Raw genomic sequence first — 24967 nt, forward strand, 5'->3', positions numbered from 1 at the left:
TCAATCCATTTTACTAAAACCAATAAGATGAGCCTTAGAAATAACGTTGCCATCTTCCTGCCAGCATTTCAATGATTTCTCAGTTCCCTAGATTGGTCAGTACATCCTGATCTCGTAGAAGCCACAAGACATAAGATTATCTGATGCAGACACTGCACGTGCATGCATTTTGTGGACTGTAGAAAACCACTTAGGCGGACTGGTTCAGATAGACAGAGCTTCACAAGACATGCGGCCTACGGAGGCTATATTAACACCATTCAAAAGCTCTATGCTGCTCTGAAGTTCCAATGCCACACCCATATCCCCGTCTTCAACAGTCAGGAAGACAGAGACAGCATCAGGTAATGGTTCCTGAACACTGATTGTTTTGTTGGCATTAACGTGCTTATTAATGAACACTTTAAAACATGTACATATTTTTAAACCACTCAAAATTTTTTAAATGCTCCTGCTTTTGAGGCTAGTTGGGCATATTAATTTTCCATTGAGATAAACTCAATTGATTCCATTATATGGATCAATACATGCCAGCAAAGAGTTTGCTAACTTTTAATTTGCCCTTTAATTTTTAATCTATGTAGTTCTTAAGAAAGAAACATAATATATTGATCTGAAATTTGGTTCGATAAAGAACCAGCTCCCTCCGGGCAGCAGTTTTAAATTAATCATCAGCACATTTATTGAACCACCACTAAGGCCTGAGTCTTTGTTACTTGGGTGGTGGCGTGTCACCAAATGTCACCAAGCAACATTTCTCTGCAAAGTGGGGAAAAGACACTTGCCCTGGGGGCATGAGTGGAATACTTCCAGAATGGAATGAACTTTTCTGAGGGTTTGTATTGAGTGTATCTACTTACATAATGAGGAGAATAAATATGGAGGCTATTTTGAAAAGGAAAAATCACTGAAGAAGATGGGTAAAATTGGTCCTGTCTATTACCAACCTTTTCTTCTTTCTTGGTATTTCGTTTCCTTCTAATTTCTCCCCAAGATCTCCAATTTTTACCCCAATTTAAAAAAAAAAAAAAACAATTAAATCTGAAGTAAACCACTTATCTAAAGTGTCCAAATATGTGCCTTTTCTTTAAAAGAAATCTATTTATTCACAAACACGTAATAATGAGGCAACACATACAAAGCATCTGTAGGACGTTAACTGCCCAGTGTTGGCACCTGAAATAGTCACAGTGATGGCAAGGATTTCCCACATACTGTGCAAACTGCAAAGCCATGTTTGTGAACAAAAAAGATACTATCTTTGCCTTTAACTGCCTTCCTTTCTTGTTGGGCAAGACAGAAAATATGCAAAAAACAAGGAAGATAGAAGCAGCAAGAAAAGTGCTATGAAGGAAACAAATGAGGTGTTTTGATAGAAAAACTGGGAAAGTAGTTTTTATAGACTTGAATTTCACGTAAAGGTTTAGGGGTCTGAGGTTACTTTCTTTTGCTAAAATACCCCGCCTTAAAACACACACACACACACAAAGTCTGACAATTAAGTTCGAAAACTCATCCTAGAAAAAGCATTATGCACCTCATTGCTGAATATCACTAGGGTCCCCTTTGAAGCACTCCCCTTGGAAAGCTATGCACTGAACCCAGCCCCCCTTGCACACCCTCCAAAGCACTTTTTCTAGGATGAGTTTTCAAACTTAATCATCAGACTTGGTACTACAATGACAGCCCTAATGGCCATCCCAGAAAAAGAGTTCCAAAATTGCTTCTAAGGGTGGACTAGGTGCTGGTGCTGGTGCACAGCTTCCCAAGGGGAGTACTTTGAAGGTGACTGTAGTAGTGATATTCAGCAATGAAGTATGTAGCACTTTTTCTGAGTCCCTGAAATAATCCTCCAACCTCATATATGTGTATGTGTGTGTATTTGAAAGTAACTCTTTGAATTGAAGACATTCATTTGTACCTCTGAACAGTACTGGGTAACTGCTCCTCTCTCTTGGCTTGGACTGTACACGGTTGAACCTCTGTTTACTAACTTTGTTCATCCAGAGCAGAATGCAGTCTAGGGACTCATTTTCTGGGGATGGGAGAGGTGCACAGCAAGCATCACTCTTCCCCACTCTTCCGCAGTGAAGAGACAGAGATGGCAGAAATAACAAATTCTAACTTGAATCTATTGCTCTGACTCCTTCCTAAAATTAGTCATTGAATTCATTCTTTCCCCTTTTTTTCTCAGTGTAATCCAATTACTAAATAGTTTAGAGGGAACCCTAATGAAGTAAGAGTACTAGTTAAATGGGGAAGGAAAATTAGACTTTGAAGTACAACCCCAAAGCCTGATTTCTTTTTTTTGTTTGTTTCTTTGCAAGCATGATGTTTTTGCGTAATTTAATTGGCTCATTTCTCATTGTTTGTCATTTCTTTCTTGTTTCCTAGCCCAGGGGCAGAACACTGTACTTTGTGCCATTGTTTTAACCTCTATCAAAGCCCTTATTATGCATACCCTGTCATAAGTAAGATCAAAATCCACAATCCTTACCTTCAACTGAGTTAAGTATAATTGGACTTAAAACAACCAATTACATTCTCCATTCAGCTGCTGTGTAAGGAAAAGAATGCAATTTCCCTGGGGGAAATAGAAACACCCTTACTCTGTAAAATACTTTCAAAGGGATCTTATAATTGTCCATATACCCTGCCAGGCCTATCTCCAACTGCCCTTCCCCAGACACAGGAGATTCCTAGCATGCCGTGTTACCCTCTGTTCCCAAAACACACCCTGACAGCCCCCCTAGCTGGTGCTTTTGCTTCTGTTTCTTCTGCAGGGAGTGTTTTTCTCCCCCGCCACACCTCGCCTTCAAAGTCCTACTCATGATGCCAAGCCCAGCTCAGACATCACCTCCTTCTTAAAGCCTCCCTCACCCCCAACATTATTCTCCCCACTTTTCTGCTGCTGTTAAATCTAATACCTCCCCTCTGACTGGAAATTGCCTGATTTAGTAGGTATTTGTGATCTTTCTACATTATAAAATCTTTAAGGGGAGCAATTTTGCAATTTCTTTCTATATCCCTTTGGTCCCCCACATGGTGCCTTTGGGCTAGAAAGCAATTCCACAATTGTTTTTAATGAATGAATAATCAACCAGTCTACGTATTGCATCTATGTTCTTATGTTCAGAATCCTTGTGAAGGTAGAATAGTTTTTGCCCCCCAAAAAGAATTACTAACAGACATTTTTTTCCTACTCACATTTGCAGGAAAATATAAAGCCTTGTACAGAGGAAGAGGCTAATGTTGGTTTTTTTTCCCCCTACAGCAATTCCATGTCTATAAAGCCATTTTCCTCTAATCACTGCAATGAACATGTAATGTGCCCTGGTAAACACTTCTGTCTGATGCGAACCTTTCCTAATGAAGTCAGCTCTCCAGCAAGGAATTTTCATTAAACAGTGCACTGTGCTGGGAGCTGTATTTTGTATGTGCACAACCAGGAACTTAACTCTTTTATTGGCACTTGTAAGATGGCTCTGAGTAGTACTATTTTCTACCTGTTCAATTATTGAATGTTAAGATCATTTTAACATATGTTTATTAGGGTGGTAATTTCTTTCTACATAATACCAGATTTTATCTCTTACAGCCTACTCAGCCCACAATGTCCCACAGTCCCCAACATGGGATGACGTGGATGCTGGAGTCCCTAAATCAAAGAATGTCCCTCTCCCTCCCTGATGTTTGGAGCACATATACAAAATGGGTGATTTTAGAATACTTCCTTAGTCGAGCTAATCTAGGACCAGAGCAGAGCACTGTGTTTTCACGCATGCTGGGTGGATCACCCAAACTAGATGAGCTCTACAGTGAAAGGCATTTTTCTCTATGAGCACGTTTAAGTGAGATGCCCCAGATATAAAAACATTTACTAGAAGCTCTGAGCTTTTGGCAACATTTTTCAGACCCCTAGACTCTTCCTGTGGCAGTTGACTAAGTTACCTCCAATCCTAGCTATTAAATTTTCAGACAAGTCCTGATCATGCTCTCAAGAATGAACCCTGCTATCCTATTCACAGATGCAATAGGCTTTAAAACAACTGAAATAAGGAAAGATAAGGATGGACACTTCATATTTGTTAAAGGTAATACTCAATGTGATGAGATCTCAATTATTAATATTTATGCACCCAACCAGAATGCACCTCAATTTATGGGAGAAACTCTAACAGACACGAGCAACTTGATCTCCTCCAGTTGCATAGTAGTTGGAGATTTTAACACCCCTTTATCAGTGCTGGATAGATCCTCAAAAAAGAAGCTAAGTAAAGAAATTTTAGATTTAAACTTAACCATTCAACATCTGCACTTAACAGACATCTGCAGAACATTTCATCCCAACAAAACTGAACACACATTCTTCTCATCAGCCCATGGAACATACTCCAAAATCGACCACATCCTAGGCCACAAATCCAACCTCAGCAAATTAAAAAAAATAGAAATCATTCCTTGCATCTTCTCAGACCATCATGGAATAAAAGTTGAACTCAAGAACAACAGGAACCTGCATACCCATACAAAAACATGGAAGCTAAACAACCTTATGCTGAAGGATAGATGGGTTATAGATGAGACTAAGAAGGAAATCACCAAATTTTTCGAACACAACAACAATGAAGACATGAATTATCAGAACCTCTGGGATACTGCAAAGGCAGTCCTAAGAGGAAAATTTACAGCACTGCAAGCCTTCCTCAAGAAAACGGAAAGAGAGGAAGTTAATAACTTAATGGGACATCTCAGCAACGGGAGAAGGAAGAACACTCCAACCCCAAACCCAGCAGAAGAAAAGAAATAACCAAAATCAGAGCAGAATTAAATGAAATTGAAAACAAAAGAATTATACAACAGGTCAATAAACCCAAAAGTTGTTTTTTGAAAAGATCAATAAAATAGATAAACCTTTGGCCAACCTAACCAGGAAAAAAAGAGTAAAATCTCTAATTTCATCAATCAGAAATGGTAATGATGAAATAACAACAGACCCTTCAGAAATTCAAAAAATCCTTAACGAATACTACAAGAAACTCAACTCTCAGAAATGTGAAAATCTGAAAGAAATTGACCAATACCTGGAAGTATGCCACCTACCAAGACTTAGCCAGAACGAAGTGGAAATGTTGAACAGGCCTACAACAAGTTCTGAAATAGCATCAACTATTCAAAATCTCCCTAAAAAGAAAAGCCCAGGACCAGATGGCTTTACGTCAGAATTCTACCAAACCTTTAAAGAAGAATTAGTACCTATATTACTAAACCTCTTCCAAAATATAGAAAAAGAAGGAATATTACCCAACACATTGTACAAAACAAACATCACCTTGATCCCCAAACTAGGGAAAGACCTAACAAGAAAAGAAAATTATAGACCAATATCACTAATGAATATTGACACAAAAATACTCAATAAGATCCTAACAAACAGAATCCAACAACACATCAAAAAAAAATATACACTGGGTGTGGCTCAGTCGGTAAGGCGCCAGCCCCATATACCAAGGGTGGCGGGTTCAAACCCAGCCCCGGCCAAACTGCAACCAAAAAATAGCCAGGCGTTGTGGCAGGCGCCTGTAGTACCAGCTGCTCGGGAGGCTGAGGCAAGAGAATCGCTTAAGCCCAGGAGTTGGAGGTTGCTGTGTGAGGCCACGGCACTCTACTGAGGGCCATAGGGTGAGACTCTGTCTCTACAAAAAAAAAAATATATATATATATATATATACACCATGACCAAGTGGGATTTATCCCTGGCTCTCAAGGCTGGTTCAATATATGTAAATCTATAAATGTAATTCAGCACATAAACAAACTAAAAAATAAGGACCATATGATTCTTTCAATTATGCAGAAAAAGCTTTCGATAATATCCAGCATCCCTTCATAATCAGAACACTTAAGAAAATTGGTATAGAAGGGACATTTCTTAAACTATTAGAGGCCATTTACAGCAAACCCACAGCCAATATCGTATTGAATGGAGTTAAATCGAAATCATTTCCACTTAGATCAGGAACCAGGCAAGGTTGCCCATTGTCTCCATTGCTCTTTAACATTGTAATGGAAGTTTTAGCCATTGCAATTAGGGAAGAAAAGGCGATCAAGGGTATCCACATAGGGTCAGAAGAGATCAAACTTTCACTCATCACAGATGATATAATTGTATATCTGGTAAACACTAGGGATTCTACTACAAAACTTTTAGAAGTGATCAAGGAATACAGCAATGTCTCAGGCTACAAAATCAACACTCATAAATCTGTAGCCTTTATATATACCAACAATAATCAAGACAAAAAAACAGTCAAGGACTCTATTCCTTTCACAGTAGTGCCAAAGAAGATGAAATATGGCCGGGTGTGGTGGCTCACGCCTGTAGTCCCAGCACTGTGGAAGGCCAAGGCGGGTGGATTGTTTGAGCTCAGAGGTTCAAAACCCATATGAGCAGCAGTCAGCCGGAGTAAGACCCCGTCTCTACTAACAACATCAAGAAAAAAAAACAGCCAGCACCGCAGTAGAAAGAAGAAAATCAACAAAAAAGGAGTACTTCAAACAAAGATGAACAAGCACACTGAAATAAAAAAAAAAAAAGAAGATGAAATATTTGGGAGTATACCTAACAAAGGACTTGAAAGATCTCTACAAAGAGAACTATGAAACTTTAAGAAAAGAAATAGCTGAAGATGTTAACAAATGGAAAAACATACCATGCTCATGGCTGGGAAGAATCAACATTGTTAAAATGTCTATACTACCCAAAGCAATATATAATTTTAATGCAATTCCTATTAAAGCTCCATTGTCATACTTTAAAGATGTTGAAAAATAATACTTTGTTTTATATGGAATCAGAAAAAAACCTCGAATAGCCAAAACATTACTCAGCGACAAAAACAAATCAGGAGGAATCACGCTACCAGACCTGAGACTGTACTATAAATCGATAGTGATCAAAACTGCATGGTACTGGCACAAAAACAAAGAAGTAGATGTCTGGAACAGAATAGAGAACCAAGAGATGAATCCAGCTACTTACTGTTATTTGATCTTTGACAAGCCAATTAAAAACATTCAGTGGGGAAAAGATTCCCTATTTAACAAATGGTGCTGGGTGAACTGGCTGGCAACCTGTAGAAGATTGAAACTAGACCCACACCTTTCACCATTAACTAAGATAGACTCTCACTGGATAAGAGATTTAAACTGAAGACATGAAACTATAAAAATACTTGAAGAAAGTGCAGGGAAAACTCTTGAAGGAATCGGCCTGGGTGAATATTTATGAGGAGGACCCCCCGGGCAATTGAAGCAGCTTCAAAAATACACTACTGGGACCTGATCAAACTAAAAAGCTTCTGCACAGCCAAGAATGTAGTAAGTAAAGCAAGCAGAGGGCCCTCAGAATGGGAGAAAATATTTGCAGGTTATATCTCCGATAAAGGTCTAATAACCAGAATCCACAGAGAACTCAAACCTATTAGCAAGAAAAGAACAAGTGATCCCATCTCAGGGTGGGCTTGGGAGTTGAAGAGAAACTTCTCTAAAGAAGACAGACGCATGATCTACAAACACATGAAAAAAAGCTCATCATCCTTAATCATCAGAGAAATGCAAATCAAAACTACTTTGAGATATCACCTAACCCCAGTAAGAGTAGCCCACATAACAAAATCCCAAAACCAGAGATGTTGGCGTGGATGTGGAGAAAAGGGCACACTTCTACACTGCTGGTGGAAATGCACACTAATACGTTCCTTCTGGAAGGATGTTTGGAGAATACTTAGAGACCTAAAAATAGACCTGCCATTCCATCCTATAATTCCTTTACTAGGTCTATACCCAGAAGACCAAAAATCACAACATAACAAAGACATCTGTACCAGAATGTTTATTGCAGCCCAGTTCATAATTGCTAAGTCATGGAAGAAGCCCAAGTGCCCATCGACCCACGAATGGACTAGAAATTGTGATACATGTATACCATGGAATATTATGCAGCCTTAAAGAAAGATGGAGACTTTACCTCCTTCATGTTTACATGGATGGAGCTGGAACATATTGTTCTTAGCAAAGTATCTCAGGAATGGAAGAAAAAGTATCCAATGTACTCAGCCCTACTATGAAGCTAATTTATAGCTTTAAGGCTATAACCCAACTATAGCACAAGACTATGGGGAAAGGGCCAAGGAAGGGGAAGGGAGGGGTGAGGTTAGGGTGGAGGGAGAGTAATGGGTGGGGCCACACCTACGGTGCATCTTAGAATGGGTACAGGCGAAACTTACTAATGCAGAATACAAATGTCTACATACAGTAACTAAGAAAATGCCATGAAGGCTACGTTGAACAGTTTGATGAGAATATTTCAAATTGTATATAAAACCAGCACATTGTACCCCTTGATTGCACTAATGTACACAGCTATGATTTAACAATTAAAAAAATAAAAATAAAATAAAATATTTAAAAAGAAAGAAAGAAAATCTATTTGCTGAAAAAAAAAATAATGAACCCAGTGACTGTTTTGATTGTTACCCCTGGAGTCATGTCCCAAGATGAAGCCGGGCTGTGGCTGCTGCAGACTCATCAAAGAGGCCCATCTCTCGGTCCTGCTGTGGGTGCCTTGGGATACAACAGGACACTGTAGACGGTTTCCCTCCAAGCTCGAGACTTTACTGTGTCCAAAAATAACCAGACAGGAAGGTTTGGATCTAGGAAAGTTTTTAGCTCATAGACATATTTAATAATGGAAACACTGGTCCAAAATTTCCTACAGAGACCTCTGCTTTGGAGATGGTTTTATTTATACATAACTACAAAAATACCATTTCTGAAATAGTTACATGGGGCCCAGTATTTAATCTTTTTTGTGACTTCTGGAAAAGTTCTTTCAACTGGTAAAATCAAACGCTCTTCTGTTTTTCTTCAGCAACCACCTCTATAAGCGTAACCAAGACTACAGAAAAAACCCAAGTAAAACAGAGCTCACTCCCACTTTTGATTTGATGCTTCGTCAATAAGGACTCTATTTTCCTCTGAAAATAGGGGTGCATTTTGCTCTTTTTGTTTGTTTCTTTTTCAGGTATTATCCTATATTCACGCAGAGAAAAAATGGTTAGGGGTATTTTTTATTTCATTTAATGCTTAGCAATGCTGTGTGTCTTGTCATTATGCTGCTTAAACTAAACGGCATAATTCTTGTAATGCCAAAGGAATTCTTATGAATTCCCTGGAAAACCCTGCAAAATGTTTAAATCTCATTAAATCCAAAAATATATTTTTAAAAAATCAGCAGAATGTGAACCACTTCATTCTTGCCTTTCTTATCCCACCTTAATTGACTCAATGTTCAGGTCCACAGTTACTGCTCCATCCCTGTGTGATAAAAGGCATTTTCCTGTAGCAAAGATGGCAGGGGCTTGAGACCAAACCAGGAGAAGCAGTAAGAAATCTTCATTCATTAGACCTTATTACTGTCCTGGCTGGTGCTGAAAATACACAGGAAAATAAGACTCAGCCTTTAACAAGTTTTAGGAAAGAAACAGGTTTGGACCTTAGAATTGTGGAATTGAGATGCTGGCTCTGCTATTCCTGGTATAAACTTTAAAAATTTACTAAATGTCACAACACTTTTATTTTCTCATCTGTGAGATGGGGTGATTAATTCTTACTTTCCTACCACTGAGGTTGCTGGTAGAATCCAGTGACATGTCTTTGTAAACTACAAAGGATCAGAGAAACACAAAATATTACTTAAGAAAAGAGCAACAAAGAAAAGAAAAGAAAATAGCAATGAAGTAAGCAATTTTAAAATTAAACCTACTGTGATTTTCTCTAGGTTATGGAATATGTTATTTTTTATTTCTCTAATCACTTTCCTAGTTGTTTGTTATTCAGAGGCCATCATGGCAGGAGAGGGATTTTCTGCCTATCTTCCTGGGAGTTTTGGTCAAGGGGATCATCAAAAGGCAGAGCTACTGGACCCAAGCTCTCAGATCTCATAGACTCTCAGGACTGGCACACAGAACTCAACCGTGCTTCCCGCTGCTGTGGGAAGTGTGGCCTCCTGAGCGCTCTCTCCAGCTACTGAGTGTCTCTGGGTTGGGGGAACACTGGCTTTCATGACAACATGTATAACAGCTGAAATACAAGAGAAGTTTCTTTCCTGCTCATGTGAAGACCAAAATAGGAGTTCCTGAAGGGCAGAGGCTGTTCTCTAAGTAGTTTTTGAAGTGCGAGGCCAGTTCCACCTTCCAGCTGCACCGTCTTCAACCCAGAGCTTCCAGGGTTGATGTTTATCTCCATGGAGCCAGCAGAAAGGGAAGAAGAGAGTGAGGCAACCCACTTGCTCCTGAACTGCTTCCTCCTGGAAGTCTATCACTTCTGCTCCCACTCCATCAGAAAGAACTCATCACATGGTTCCATTCACAGGAGGACTCGGAGTTATAGCCCCTGGGACACAGCCAATTCATAACATGGAAGGGGATCATTAATGTTAGTGGACAGTTTGCAGTCTGTGCCACAACATCACTCTTGTGATACTGACTGTGATGCACAGAATGAAGTAAATTTACCATCACAACCCAGTACACCACATGTGAGTGGCATGGGAAACAAAAGTTACACAAAATAGTATTTTTCCTCCTATGCGTATTGCAGTGACACTTTCTACTCTTTAATTCCATGCTGTTTAATTTGTTATGTTTTGATCACTGGTTTTGATGCACTAACTTGATGTCTAAACCTCTTAACAGGTTGTGACCTACATTAAGATCTAGCTCTTTACTTTAGATGTGGCCTATAGAAGAGTTGGGGATTAATCTGTGGTCCCCAAGACCAGGGGTTTCTTAGGAAGGAAGGGGTCCCTCCTCCTGATCCCTCCCCCACAGTCTCTGGAAGAATTGTCTTCCACAAAACTGATCCTGGGTGCCAAAGAGGTTGGAGACCATGGGGTTACAGAGTGTTGACAGCATTTGTACCCACACCTAGGAGCACTAGCCATGAGCCTGAGGAATTTTTTTTCACACAATACATGTTTTCTGGTTAAATTTTAGATACAAGTATCTTTGTTGAAATCATTTTACTGTATATGATGTAGGCAAGTGTTTACCTGCAAATTATTATTTAATAATATATTATTCTCTAAACTATATATTTTTGAAAGTTGGTAATAAATGCCTATCAAAATATTAACTGCTATTTATAAATATTTAGGTAGTTTAAATCTGTGTGAGTTGAAAAATAAGAATTCAGTTTTGTTTCTGCATCTGTCTTAATACTGAACTCAACTTTCTCTTAAAAATGTTTAAGTACTAAAAACTTCGGCCTCAGAGATTCTAAAGTTACTTTTAAGTTTCCTCTTAAAAAAAAAAGCCCTTCTAACTACGTAGGTATGCAAAACATTAAAATGATATGTGTGCTGCTTTCTTTTCTCATGATGTTATTTTCAAATTATAGAGTCGCTTAGAACATTTAACCAAAGAATAGCATCTGGAGGCTGAATAGCAGCATCCTCGTTGGAAACACAGGCATCTCAATGCTGAAGGAAGCATGATGATTAAGAATCAAAAACATTTCTGAAATGAATACACCCTTTTAAAATTTGGTTGTATTTTTATTTTTCTTACAAGGCCTATGATGTTCTTATGGTATCTTGCCAACATTTTTGATTAACAAGATTGCATGGAAAAAAATGCTTTTCTGAGCACACATTATACATTTTCCTAAAATAATTGTACTGCACAGGGTAATTAATGTTATAAATAGTGTTTATTTGTATGAGGAAGCTTCTCACTTGGAGTGGGTTCCAGCTGGATAGGTGAGTGTGGACTTGACTGAGAAACGCACTCTGTGGGCACAATAGTGTCATTGTGCCATATGGGTGGGACAGGAGAGGAATTTAGGGAAACTACTCCAAGAAAAATTACCATCATTTTCTTGAAGTTACCAGAAACTGGCTTATAATCCTGGAATTAGACTTGATTTCTAGCGGCATAGTGTCATATCAAGTAGTAGGAGAGCAGAGCGAAGCTGGCAATGGGAACTGTGGGCTCAAAGCAGGCCTGATTCCAAGTCCTCGCTGTCCCCTTTACATCCTAGCTAACTTTGGGCAATTTGCTTAACCTCTGCAAATCCTCAGTGAACTTATCTGCAAAACAGGAAAACCATGTGAATACTAAGTCAGATAATGCATGCAAAGTACTCGGGAAAATGTCTGGTACGTGGAAAATGTGCAACAAATGCTATTACTAAATTAAATTTTAGGGCCCCAAAAGAAACTTCACAAGGAACTACGAAGTTAATTTTTTTTTTTGCAGTTTTTGGCCAGCACTGGGCTTGAACTCGCCACCTCCAGCATATGGGGCTGATGCCCTCCTCCTTTGAGCCACAGGTGCCACCCCGAAGTTAATTTCTTTTAATTACTCATGAGCAGATACCTTTGTGCTTGAGAAGCATTATTATTTTTCTAAAACTCCATATTTATTTATTTATTTTTGTTTGTTTGTTTGTTTGTTTTATTGTTGGGGATTCATTGAGGGTACAATAAGCCAGTTACACTGATTGCAATTGTTAGGTAAAGTCCCTCTTGCAATCATGTCTTGCCCCCATAAAGTGTGACACACACTAAGGCCCCACCCTCCTCCCTCCATCCCTCTTTCTGCTTCCCCCCCCATAAACTTAATTGTCATTAATTGTCCTCATATCAAGATTGAGTACATAGGATTCATGCTTCTCCATTTTTGTGATGCTTTACTAAGAATAATGTCTTCCACTTCCATCCAGGTTAATACGAAGGATGTAAAGTCTCCATTTTTTTTAATAGCTGAATAGTATTCCATGGTATACATATACCACAGCTTGTTAATCCATTCCTGGGTTGGTGGGCATTTAGGCTGTTTCCACATTTTGGCAATGGTAAATTGAGCTGCCATAAACAGTCTAGTACAAGTGTCCTTATGATAAAAGGATTTTTTTCCTTCTGGGTAGATGCCCAGTAATGGGATTGCAGGATCGAATGGGAGGTCTAGGTTGAGTGCTTTGAGGTTTCTCCATACTTCCTTCCAGAAAGGTTGTACTAGTTTGCAGTCCCACCAGCAGTGTAAAAGTGTTCCCTTCTCTCCACATCCACGCCAGCATCTGCAGTTTTGAGATTTTGTGATGTGGGCCATTCTCACTGGGGTTAGATGATATCTCAGGGTTGTTTTGATTTGCATTTCTCTAATATATAGAGATGATGAACATTTTTTCATATGTTTGTTAGCCATTCGTCTGTCATCTTTAGAGAAAGTTCTATTCATGTCTCTTGCCCATTGATATAAGGGATTGTTGGCTTTTTTCATGTGGATTAATTTGAGTTCTCTATAGATCCTGGTTATCAAGATTTTGTCTGACTGAAAATATGCAAATATCCTTTCCCATTGTGTAGGTTGTCTCTTTGCTTTGGTTATTGTGTCCTTAGCTGTACAGAAGCTTTTCAGTTTAATGAAGTCCCATTTGTTTATTTTTGATGTTGTTGCAATTGCCATGGCAGTCTTCTTCATGAAGTCTTCCCCCAGGCCAATATCTTCCAGTGTTTTTCCTATGCTTTCTTGGAGGATTTTTATTGTTTCATGCCTTAAATTTAAGTCCTTTATCCATCTTGAATCAATTTTTGTGAGTGGGGAAAGGTGTGGGTCCAGTTTCAGTCTTTTACATGTAGACATCCAGTACTCCCAACACCATTTATTGAATAGGGAGTCTTTCCCCCAAGGTAAGTTCTTGTTTGGTTTATCAAAGATTAGGTGGTTGTAAGATGTTAGTTTCATTTCTTGGTTTTCAATTTCATTCCAAGTGTCTATGTCTCTGTTTTTGTGCCAGTACCATGCTGTCTTGACCACTATGGCTTTGTAGTACAGACTAAAATCTGGTATGCTGATGCCCCCAGCTTTATTTTTGTTACTAAGAACTGCCTTAGCTATACGGGGTTTTTTCCAGTTCCATACAAAACGCAGAATCATTTTTTCCAAATCTTGAAAGTACGATGTAGGTACTTTGATAGGAATGGCATTGAATAGGTAGATAGCTTTGGGAAGTATAGACATTTTAACAATGTTGATTCTTCCCATCCATGAGCATGGTATGTTCTTCCATTTGTTAATATCCTCTGCTATTTCCTTTCTGAGGATTTCATAGTTTTCTTTATAGAAGTCCTTCACCTCCTTCGTTAGGTATATTCCTAGGTATTTCATTTTCTTTGAAACTATGGTGAAGGGAGTTGTGTCCTTAATTAGCTTCTCATCTTGACTGTTATTGGTGTATACAAAGGCTACTGACTTGTGGACATTGATTTTATATCCAGAAACATTACTGTATTTTTTGATGACTTCTAGGAGTCTTGTGGTTGAGTCTTTGGGGTTCTCTAAGTATAAGATCATGTCATCAGCAAAGAGGGAGAGTTTGACCTCCTCTGCTCCCATTTGGATTCCCTTTATTTCCTTGTCTTGCCTAATTGTATTGGCTAGAACTTCCAGCACTACGTTGAATAGTAAAGGTGACAGAGGACAACCTTGTCTGGTTCCAGTTCTAAGAGGAAAAGCTTTCAGTTTTACTCCATTCAGTAAAATATTGGCTGTGGGTTTGTCATAGATAGCTTCAATCAGTTTTAGAAATGTGCCACCTATGCCTATACTCTTCAGAGTTCTAATTAGAAAAGGATGCTGGATTTTATCAAATGCTTTTTCTGCATCTATTGAGAGGATCATGTGATCTTTATTTTTGCCTCTGTTAATATGGTGGATAACGTTTATAGACTAAAACTCCATATTTATTTAAAAAGGCCTCTATAGGTCGAATGTGGTTCTACTAAGATTTAACGGAAAGACCCTTTACAGGTGTCATGTGGTGGAATAGTACAGCAGGGGGATACACATGTGGGCAGAGAGCTGTGCCATCAGTCCGAGGTGGCGAGGTGCGTGTCACATCCCAGTGTGTCACTTGCTTGCATGAGCCACCTGTTGCCATTCTCCACTGATCGTCTGCTGCCCTGTGTCCCTGACAAGAAATGCTCTTTGGCGTTTTCGTAGATTTCAGCACCACAAACCTCAACAAATTCACAGTTCCTGGTTTGGTGATTTGATGCCATTAAAGGTAAATCTCTTTTCACAGTAAAAGAACCCACAGAACTAAAGAACATTAAATAAATACATGTTATCCTGGCTCACCTCTCAGGTGATCTTTAAAGGTAGGGGATGGAAACGATTATCTAGATAATCCCCACGTCACTCACTCTGCCCCTCAGAGAAGGAAATCAAGGCTTTTCATCTACACCTTGCTGTGGCCTGGCTGACAAAATCAGATTCTTTTGCTGGCTCTTAAGCCATTTAAATCTCATAGATTTAGGAACTTCTGAATTTCAAAACTTATTTTCTGTTTAAATGCATTACTTATTTCGAGTGAGGATTTATTTAATCTATTAAACACCTATCTTAAATTGTGATCTTTTCTGCCTTTCTTTTTTACTTTAAGAACAAAAAAATAGCAATTAAACATTTGTTAGTAAACTTTAATTTTTATATCACAAAACATTATATTTCACCCAATGAAAATACTTCATTTTAAAAGCAATCAGGAAGTGCTGGTTTAACTCCATGACAATTAAAATAACTCAGCTGTAACTGTTTTACTCCTGCTGTAACCCCAGCACCTACCACTGCCCCTGGTACATACTTGGTACTGAATAAATATTAGTTGAATATAATAATTTGTTAAATTGGTCTTAGACATATAATTGTATTAAAAACCACACTTTCAAACAACATTTTTTATAAAATCAAATGGAATCAAAATATTAATTTTGATGTAAGTTAAAATCAAATCATTAATCTGAGAGTATTAGAATAACTTGTATTGGTTGTCACTCATTTTTTCAACAGTCAGCAGCATGAAATTGAACAGAATGATCAGCCATATTCCTTTACACAAATAGCTCTTTGATTCTTAAAGTTCAAAGTGAAAACCATCAGGCACTGTAAACTATTTTGATCAACTGTAACTATTCCTCTGCTCCAGGAACCGCTCCAACGAACAGAATTTTCCTGTTTGCAGTTTTCAGCTGGCAGATGAGAAATGCATGAAGCTTTATCCAAATGGAAAACCCAGTCATTCTTCGTAAAGTAGAGGGAAAAAAACTGTCGGCTCTAAGAATTTGTCGCTGGGGAGAATATTAAGCTGATGGAACTTAACTTCTTTAAACAGGAACAAGGCATAGATGGAGTAACTTCTGGTTTTCTCATTTAACTGGAGTCTCATCACTATTATCCTTTCTCATTATTCTCTGGTTCTCCTGCAGCACAGCTGCCCACTGTACATGCACACACACACACAACTCACACACTCACGTGTGCTGGTTTCTAGGAATTTCTTGATGGGATTGGAGGGTGATTCCTGCCTACCTACCACTGCAGCCAGTCCCCCCTTACCTAGGGAGAGGTGAGGCAAAGGTGGCTCTCATGATCTTCCTTCTGGGCCAGCTTTCCCCTCGCCCGCCTGCCTTCAAGTTGCATTGGAAAACTCACATGGCCAATGACAGCACAGGCCCTCCTGGGAAGAAAAGCAGTGTTTACACAATTATTACTGAGCTGGATTCCAAACTCTTTATTGTTATAGATGGCCGTTTTGTTTTAAATCACAGAAAGATTGGTTGTGAACTACTTTGGAAACCAATCCAAAGAAGAAGCAACATGGACTAATACGGTGGTTCCCAGACATTTGGGGTTTCAAGGACCAGTAATATGTCAAAACAAAGAGGTTGGGGAACTAAGAAACAGTTGCCAACTTTCATTTTGGCAAGTAAGACTTTAAAACAATATCAAGTCTTATTACCTGCCATCACCAGTTCTTTATAAAAGGAGCAGCACTTTAATAGCAAAAAAATAGAAAAAGCATAATCTCAGAATAAAGGACTATTCTTCCTAAGAAAGAGGATGGTTGGTAAACTTAACAGAGAGAGAGAGACTGTCCGGGGATCCCATGGCATTCCCAGATCTCAGATCCCTCGTTTTGGTTCTCTGTGCCCACCCTACAGCTTCTGTGCTTTGCTTCCATCAGCAGCGTCCTCCAAGGACAGTGTTTGGGCTTTTAGGTCTATGTTCTGAGGGTGCGTGAGAATGAAGCCACGCCCCCTCCTCAGGAGTGAACTTTGCAGGGATAATTGACATTTTCAGCTCCTGGCAGGCTCAGGCTCAGAGCAAGGATTTCCCCTGGAGTCATGCCTTACTTGGCTTCTATCCTACCAAGTCCTGTTGACCCCACTCCCATACTGGTTTCTCCTGGGAGCCATTCCTGAATATTTTGCTTGCATCAAAGTCCTTGTCTCGGAGTCAACTTCTTGGAAACCCAAAGACAGATGGGTCAAAATGTCTTCCCAGATTGGTGCCGGCCTCTTCATGACTTTTAAGGGACAGTCGAGAGAACAGACTTGGACAAAAATGCCTCGGTTCCAGTCCCAGCTTCACCTCCAACCGGACGTTTGAGCTTGGCCACATCACAAAATCTTCCACTTTGCCCCCATGTCACAGAGTGGCTTCCCAGGAGCATGTAGAGGGAGGGTGAGGTCAGAGGTCAATTCCATAAACACAGGTTAGAAGAAGAAATGGAGCTTCTTTATCTCTGAGAGCTGATCTGGTCTTTGTTATAAGCCAAAGGGTTTTGGTGGTCTGTGAATCAACAAATACCTGCTGTGCTTTTGCCATGAAGTCAGCACTGGTCCAAGCTGGGGGTGAGCGTGGCAGGGGTATAAGGCAGAACCCTCAGAGGAGGAAAACTGAAGTGACTTATAGGGAGCAAAGCTGGGAAGTGTACAGTCACCGCCAAACAGCACGGTGCAGGGCCCTGCAGAGCTCCAGGGTAGACCCGGGCCTTGCAGGCTGGGGCATTAGAGGAAGCTGGCACCTAAGTCTGGAGGCAGGCGGTGGCCCTGCTGACCTCTCAGGGATGGCACAGTCCCAGTTCTTGTTTCAGAAATCTTTATCAATAGTAGGCTTTTCCCTATTCTATCTACTTCCAATACCTTTAAAAAAGGTGGAAAAAAAACAAACACAAAGCTTCCTGAGGTGGCTGTGGCTGTGCTCCATACTTGCATAGATCTAGAACAGGAAGGTTCTGGACGCCCCCCCTAGTGAGAAAAGCAGACACTGCCACAGATTTCAACCCCATTTGTTTTCCCTGGTAAGAAGAAATTCAAACATGACTAGGAAAGTAAAACTTTAAATGGGAAAAACAGCAATGCTGAGCAAGTGTGGGTTGAATTCACCTCCTTAAAGTGACATAGACCTGCCTTTAACTTCTCTGCCCGCACCCCCATCCCTCAGAAGCCTGGGGGGCGTCCACAGAAACTGTGGGTGGCTAGCATCCAGGGTACGGGCCTCTGAGCGCTATGGCCAGGCCTCCTCTTCATTTTACCCCAGATATTTTGCACACTTGTCAAAGCTCATGCGTGTGAATGGGTCCTTGATACACCTGTTGGTTGCCCGAAGGCAATTTGTGCCGTTCTGTGCAGTCAGTTCGCGGAGAGGTGGGTTTGTAATCAGCATAATGGTCCTCCAAAGTCTCCTAGGGCAAGTAAAGGTCAGGTCATGTAATTAAAGAGGATGTGGATTTGGAAGAGTCCCAGGAACAGATGAATGGCTTGTTTTTAGAGAACTAGGGCTCATATCCACTTTTCCTCCTATAAATAAATTTATTTCCAAATCTATGTAATATCCATAAATATTACAGATTGTTTTTAACGAAGTCAGAGAGAGAAGGGAGAATAAAATGCTTTGCTATTAAGGATGATAAAAAGGTGTATTTATGGCCCTTCTCAGAAGATGTTTCTGAGTGTTTTGTTTCTTTTCCTGTATTTATCAGAATAGAAGCACTATGAAAACTAATGCAACACATAAATTCTAGTTATATTAGCATAAAAATGAAAAGTAATCACAGGAAATGATTACAGTATAAATATGCTTATAAATTCAAAGTTTTTCTTTGTAAAAGATGCAGTTCATCATTTCTAGTGGCAAAAAAAAAACATGTTTATTTCATATCTTAAGATGGCCTTTTTAAAATATAAAAGTGGAAAAACTACCCAGGATCCTTAATGTGAGTTAATATAATTACAATTAGTCTGAACAACTCTCTCTACCGCTCTGAAGGACTCACTAACATTTAACAGAAATGCCAATTCTGATGGACTATAAAATGAGAATAGTAATATTCATACTGATGCTGCCCATCTCACAGGGTTGTTCTGGAAAAACAAAATGAGCCAGTAGTATGTGTAATGGGGCCCAACCCTGCATGGCCCAGGAACTTTTCTTTCCACTCTGTCACGGCCCTTTTGCTGTCAAGAACCAACATCATCTGCATGTGGGATGAGGATTTCAAGTATCCGGGGTTTTGGAAAGGATTAGCATCCAACTAGAGGGTTGGGCCGAGTTTGGCAAGGCCTCCAGTTTTCTTCCAGTGGACAATCCAGAGCCACTCTGCAGGAAGAGTTGTGGATGGAAGAAATACTGCCCAGGGTCCTGAGGAGCTGACATGGGTCCTACTGCAGGCTAACTCCCCAGGCCACTTCTTGGGGTGACAGAGAGAGGAAACAGAAGAGCATTATTTCAGGATTCCATCTGGGAAAAGATTGACATTTTGTCCTTTGAACTTTTTCCTCTCCCCCGCTTCACAAATGAATTTTCTTGCCAGCCCAGTTCCCAGGTTACCTGAGGCTGACTTGGGGAAACGGATAGAAGAGAGGCAGGAGCGGAAAGGTGAGGCGCCATGGGGAGGAACCCCGGAGATCAGGGCCATGAGCCTGAGCCTTGGAGGAGAGAGCTGAGGAGAAGGGGAGAGGGAGCCCTGGGAGGAGCCTTTGATCAGTCGGTATTGGGAGACACGGAGAGGAAGAGAGCCCCTCAGAATCATAAATCATAAATAAAACCATATAATAACCATATAAAAACTGAATCATAAAATAAAACCATATAATAACTAGGAGGTAAAAGTTCTGTCAGAAACCCAATTACAGATGTGAATAACTTGCCGATTGCTTTGGGATGCTAGACTATTTCTTAGGATGCCACAGTCAGCAGCACTGGGCCACACAAAGCTGGGGGGTGTGCTCAGGTATTTATTCAGGCTCTCTAGCCAAGGTGTCTCATGGTAGCCCCTACAATGTCTGAATGATAACATTTTACTGCCAAAATTCAAATAACAAATCCAGTGAGATTTTAGTAATGAGGCCCGCCTAATGTCCCTCAAGAATTCTTGCAACAACTAGAAACTCTTCCAGATCCCCCCGTGATGTGGAAGGCAAAAGATTCTGCTTTCAGCACAAAAGTGAGGTTTTCTCTGGATACACAACATAAGATACGTGAGTAAAAACTAATGTGTGAGTCAGATCGGCACCTGTAGCTCAGCGGGCTAGGGTGTCAGCCACATACACTGGAACTGGCGGGTTCAAATCCAGCCCGGGCCGCCAAACAACAATGAGGGCTGCAACCGAAAAATAGCCGGGCGTTGTGGCAGGCGCCTGTAATCCCAGCTACTCAGGAGGCAGAGGCAAGAGAATCGCTTAAGCTGAGGAGTTGAAGGTTGCTGTGTGCTATGATGCCACAGCACTCTACCCAGAGCGACATAGTGAGACTCTGTCTCAAAAAAAAAAGAAAGAAACAGAAAAAAGAAAAAAAAAAAAACTAATATGGGAGTCACAGGCGCCTACCACAATGCCCGGCTATTTTTTGGGAGGCTGAGGCAAGAGAATCGCTTAAGCCCAGGAGTTGGAGGTTGCTGTGAGCTGTGTGAGGCCACGGCACTCTACCGAGGGCCATAAAGTGAGACTCTGTCTCCTACAAAAAAAAAAAAAAAAGCCTCTGTTGGTCAGATTGATACGTTAGGAGAGGGATGAACCAATTGAACAGATTAGAAAATGCAAAAATAGGGCGGCGCCTGTGGCTCAGTCGGTAAGACACCGGCCCCATATACCGAGGGTGGCGGGTTCAAACCCGGCCCCGGCCAAACTGCAACCAAAAAATAGCCGGGCGTTGTGGCGGGCGCCTGTAGTCCCAGCTACTCGGGAGGCTGAGGCAAGAGAATCGCTTAAGCCCAGGAGTTGGAGGTTGCTGTGAGCTGTGTGAGGCCACCGCACTCTACCGAGGGCCATAAAGTGAGACTCTGTCTCTACAAAAAAAAAAAAAGAAAATGCAAAAATAGACTTATATACAAGGTGTCCATGAAGTTCATGTGCAATTTATGGACACCCTGTACAAGAATATCAAGTTCAATACTGCTGATATCTAGAATCAGTGAAGGAAAATATACATTTTAATAGATGGCAAAAAGTACAAGGATTAATATAAAATTGGATCCATTTCTTACACCACATACCCGGATAAATCTCACATGGATAAAAAACTTAAATATAAAAAGTAAAATCATATAATAACTAGAAGAAAACAAACTAGTAAATTTATAATCTGGGAGTGAAAAACTTTCCTAACTAGAACTCAAATATCTACAAAAAAAAAAAAGAAGAAGAAAAAGGATTAATGCATTTGACTATACAAAATAAAAGAAACTTTTACATGACAAAATATACCATAAGCAAAGTCTAAAAACAAATGACAAACTTGGAAAAAATATTTACAGTAAATATAACAAAGAGTTAATAAAATTCCTAATATGTTTGGTGATATAAAGGAATCTTTGTAGCCTTTTTAGCTGTGATATTGGTCTTATGGTTATGTTCTTGGAAAGTGATCATTATTGTTTAAAGATGCTTATTCAAATATTTACATTTGAAATTATGTGTTATCTTGAATTTGCCTCAAAATAATCCAGGAGCAAGAGAAAAGACAGGTAAAATTAGGCTGCAAATTAGAAATTGTTGTAGATAAGTGATAGAGACCCAAAGGCCCATAAATACTATTCTCTTTCCTTTTTCATATATTTGAAATTTTCCAAAGTTAAAACATTTTTTGGAAAAAAACTATACAAAGCACACAATTAGTTTCCAATAAATGTCAGCTCCTCATACTACAGTCACGCTAAAGACATGTGTAGGCATGAAGGGAACGTGAACACAGTCTCATACCTTTGGCCTAAGAAGTTCTTATTTATTGTATTTTTTTTTTAAGTAAAGGCATCTTCTCTATTATGATGAGTTATTAGGGACTCTTCTATTACAAAACTACCAAATCACATTGACGACTCACTCTGAGATAGGACTGATTTCAAAGAGATGGAGGGTGTGGTCAGAGATACTTTCCTATGTCCTCTTGAATCTAGACCAAGATATTGGGAAGAAGTTGTCTGCAAGCAGATATGGAGGCAGGATACTTATTAGGGATCAGCACCTGTGAAAGGGCAGAGGGAGAAATTCAGCGGCAATGCAGGTGCAGCGAGGCCAATGCCAAGGGGAGCCCTGGCGCGTATGTAACCTGCAGTGGATGCAGATAATTAGGCCTTTGGCCTTCCGCCAAGATCAGTCACTGGGTGTGGGCCAACCCAGGATGGGCATGCTCTGGGGCCAAGTGGCTCTCTGTTCTTGAGGCAATCACAGTTGGGGACTATCAGCTAATACCACCCCCAGCACCTGCTGCAGAAATGTCCTTATTGAAGAGGAGTCTGGGTAGGCAACCCTAATTCCACCACAGTTCACCTCTTGCACCACTCAAGTCCATTTCCGGACATGTGCTCAGCTCTCCCAGGATGGAAGTGTGCCAGTCTTTCGAAAGGGAACCTAGGATGATGAATACAATGAAGAACTCTACCACTGCAGCTGGTCATAGGGCTGCAACTAATACCCATCATCTCCCTCCTCCACTATGCATTCTAGATTTCCCTCACCCTTAACTAACAGACAGTTCTGCTGTCTTGGTGGTTAATACCCTGGTGTGACCCAGACCATTCATGAGGGGTCTGAGCCCACGGTCATCACCATGCCCTTCTCAGGCATGAGCTTACCCATTTGCCAACAGAAATGAGCAAAGGAGTACCAAAAATCACCTAAGTGAATCACATGGGTGGCACAGATATTTCTCTCTGCTCCCATTGGGTAACAGCAGCCCTTCCTCCTCCTTTAATTTTGGAAGGCACATCCCAGCACATGCCTGACCCCAGGACCCCAGTAACGGTGACTCATGTGGCAGGTCCCTGGGTCCCCACAGTGCTTATCTCCCACCCTCTGGGGCACCTGTGTCCTAACTGAAGCTTCAGTCACATCTTGCTCATCTGGTCTGATTAGCATAATGTCATTGATGTACTGAATCAGTGTGATGCTCTGCAGACTTAGAGATGGTCCAGTCTGGCCTCTGCTGCATCAGGGTCCTGTCAATGTTGTTGTCAGCAAGCCTACATCTGTACTGACCTCTCCTTTTCCAGCTCTGGACTACAGAACACAGCTACCACTGAACATTTTAGTGACACATGTGTGCCCTCATCAGAAATTCCCTGTGGCCTTGTTAATAGTGTATCTTCTGGGTATTCCTGTGGGACTTAATCTTCTGGTGGGCCTACATTCCTACTTCACTAAGGCTTTCCATGGCTTCCTTCACTGTCTGCCATGGCAATTTGGGCACTACAACTCCACATGGACCATCCCTTTTCCCATGTTTCTGGGCACAATCTCCCAAGGTATTAAATCCTTTATCTTGGGAAAGTGATCTCAAATCAATAAATCCCCTTCTACTCAATCTTGTGTTCCTGTCACCCAGATCAAGCTCCTTCAGGCTCTCACCCCATGCAAACATTACAAGACCTGGCTAGGCCTTGCAGTTCCTTCAAGGAATAATCTCTTTCCTCCCCTCCCATCCCCTACTGTTTCCCAGCTGACAAATGCCTCCATGTGGGCCTAAATGTAGGCAGAGTAGTTAGAAGGGAAAGTAGGGGTACATGTTGTCATGTAGGAGAGAGACTTCTAAATTTTCTCAAGGAAAGGGGGTGTGATAATTCTTAATAGGGAGGGATGTGGGGCACTTCTGAAGATACAGAGTTCAGGAGTCTGGGCACTCAAAAAAAATTTTTTTTTGAGACAGAGTCTCACTTTGTGGCCCTAGGTAGAGTGCCATGGCATCACAGCTCACAGCAAACTCAAAATCTTGGGCTCAAGGGATTCTCTTGCTACAGCCTCCCAAGTAGCTGGGACTACATGCACCCACCACAATGCCCAGCTTTTTTTAGAGACAGGGTCTTGCTCTGGCTCAGGCTCATCTTGAACTCATGAGTTCAGGCAATCCACCCGTCCCAGCCTCCCAGAGTGCTAGGATTACTGGCATGAGCCACCGTGCTCAGCTTGTGGGCACTCCAAATTTTAGGAGTAACTCACTCAGCTGTCTGCATCCCAAAAGTGGAGTCCACTTTTTCCCAAGCAAGACCTGACCTTTCTCTTTTAATTTTCTTTTTTATTTATTTATGTATTTATTTATTTTTATTGTTGAGGATTCATTGAGGGTACAATAAGCCAGGTTACACTGATTACATTTGTTTGGCAAAGTCCGTCTTGCAATCGTGTCTTGCCCCCAAAAGGTGTGGCACACACCAAGGCCCCACCCGCTCCTTCCTTCCCTCTCTTTGCTCTTCCTTTCCCCACCCCTCCCTCCTTCTTTATCTCTCTGCTCTCCCCTTCCCCCATCCCCACCATGACCTTAATTGTCATTAATTGTCCTCATATCAAAATTGAGTATATAGGATTCATGCTTCTCCAATCTTGTGATGCTTTACTAAGAATAATGTCTTCCACTTCCATCCAGGTTAATACTAAGGATGTAAAGTCTCCATTTTTTTAATGGCTCTTTTCCGGCCCCATATGCCGAGGATGGCAGGTTCAAACCCAGCCCCAGCCAAACTGCAACAACAAAAACAAATAGCCGGGTGTTGTGGCGGGTGCCTGTGGTCCCAGCTGCTGGGGAGACTGAGGCAAGAGAATCGTGTAAGCCCAAGAGTTGGAGGTTGCTGT

The sequence above is a fragment of the Nycticebus coucang genome, chromosome 7, assembly GCF_027406575.1.
Source record: "Nycticebus coucang isolate mNycCou1 chromosome 7, mNycCou1.pri, whole genome shotgun sequence".
In the NCBI taxonomy this organism is placed as follows: Eukaryota; Metazoa; Chordata; class Mammalia; order Primates; family Lorisidae; genus Nycticebus; species Nycticebus coucang.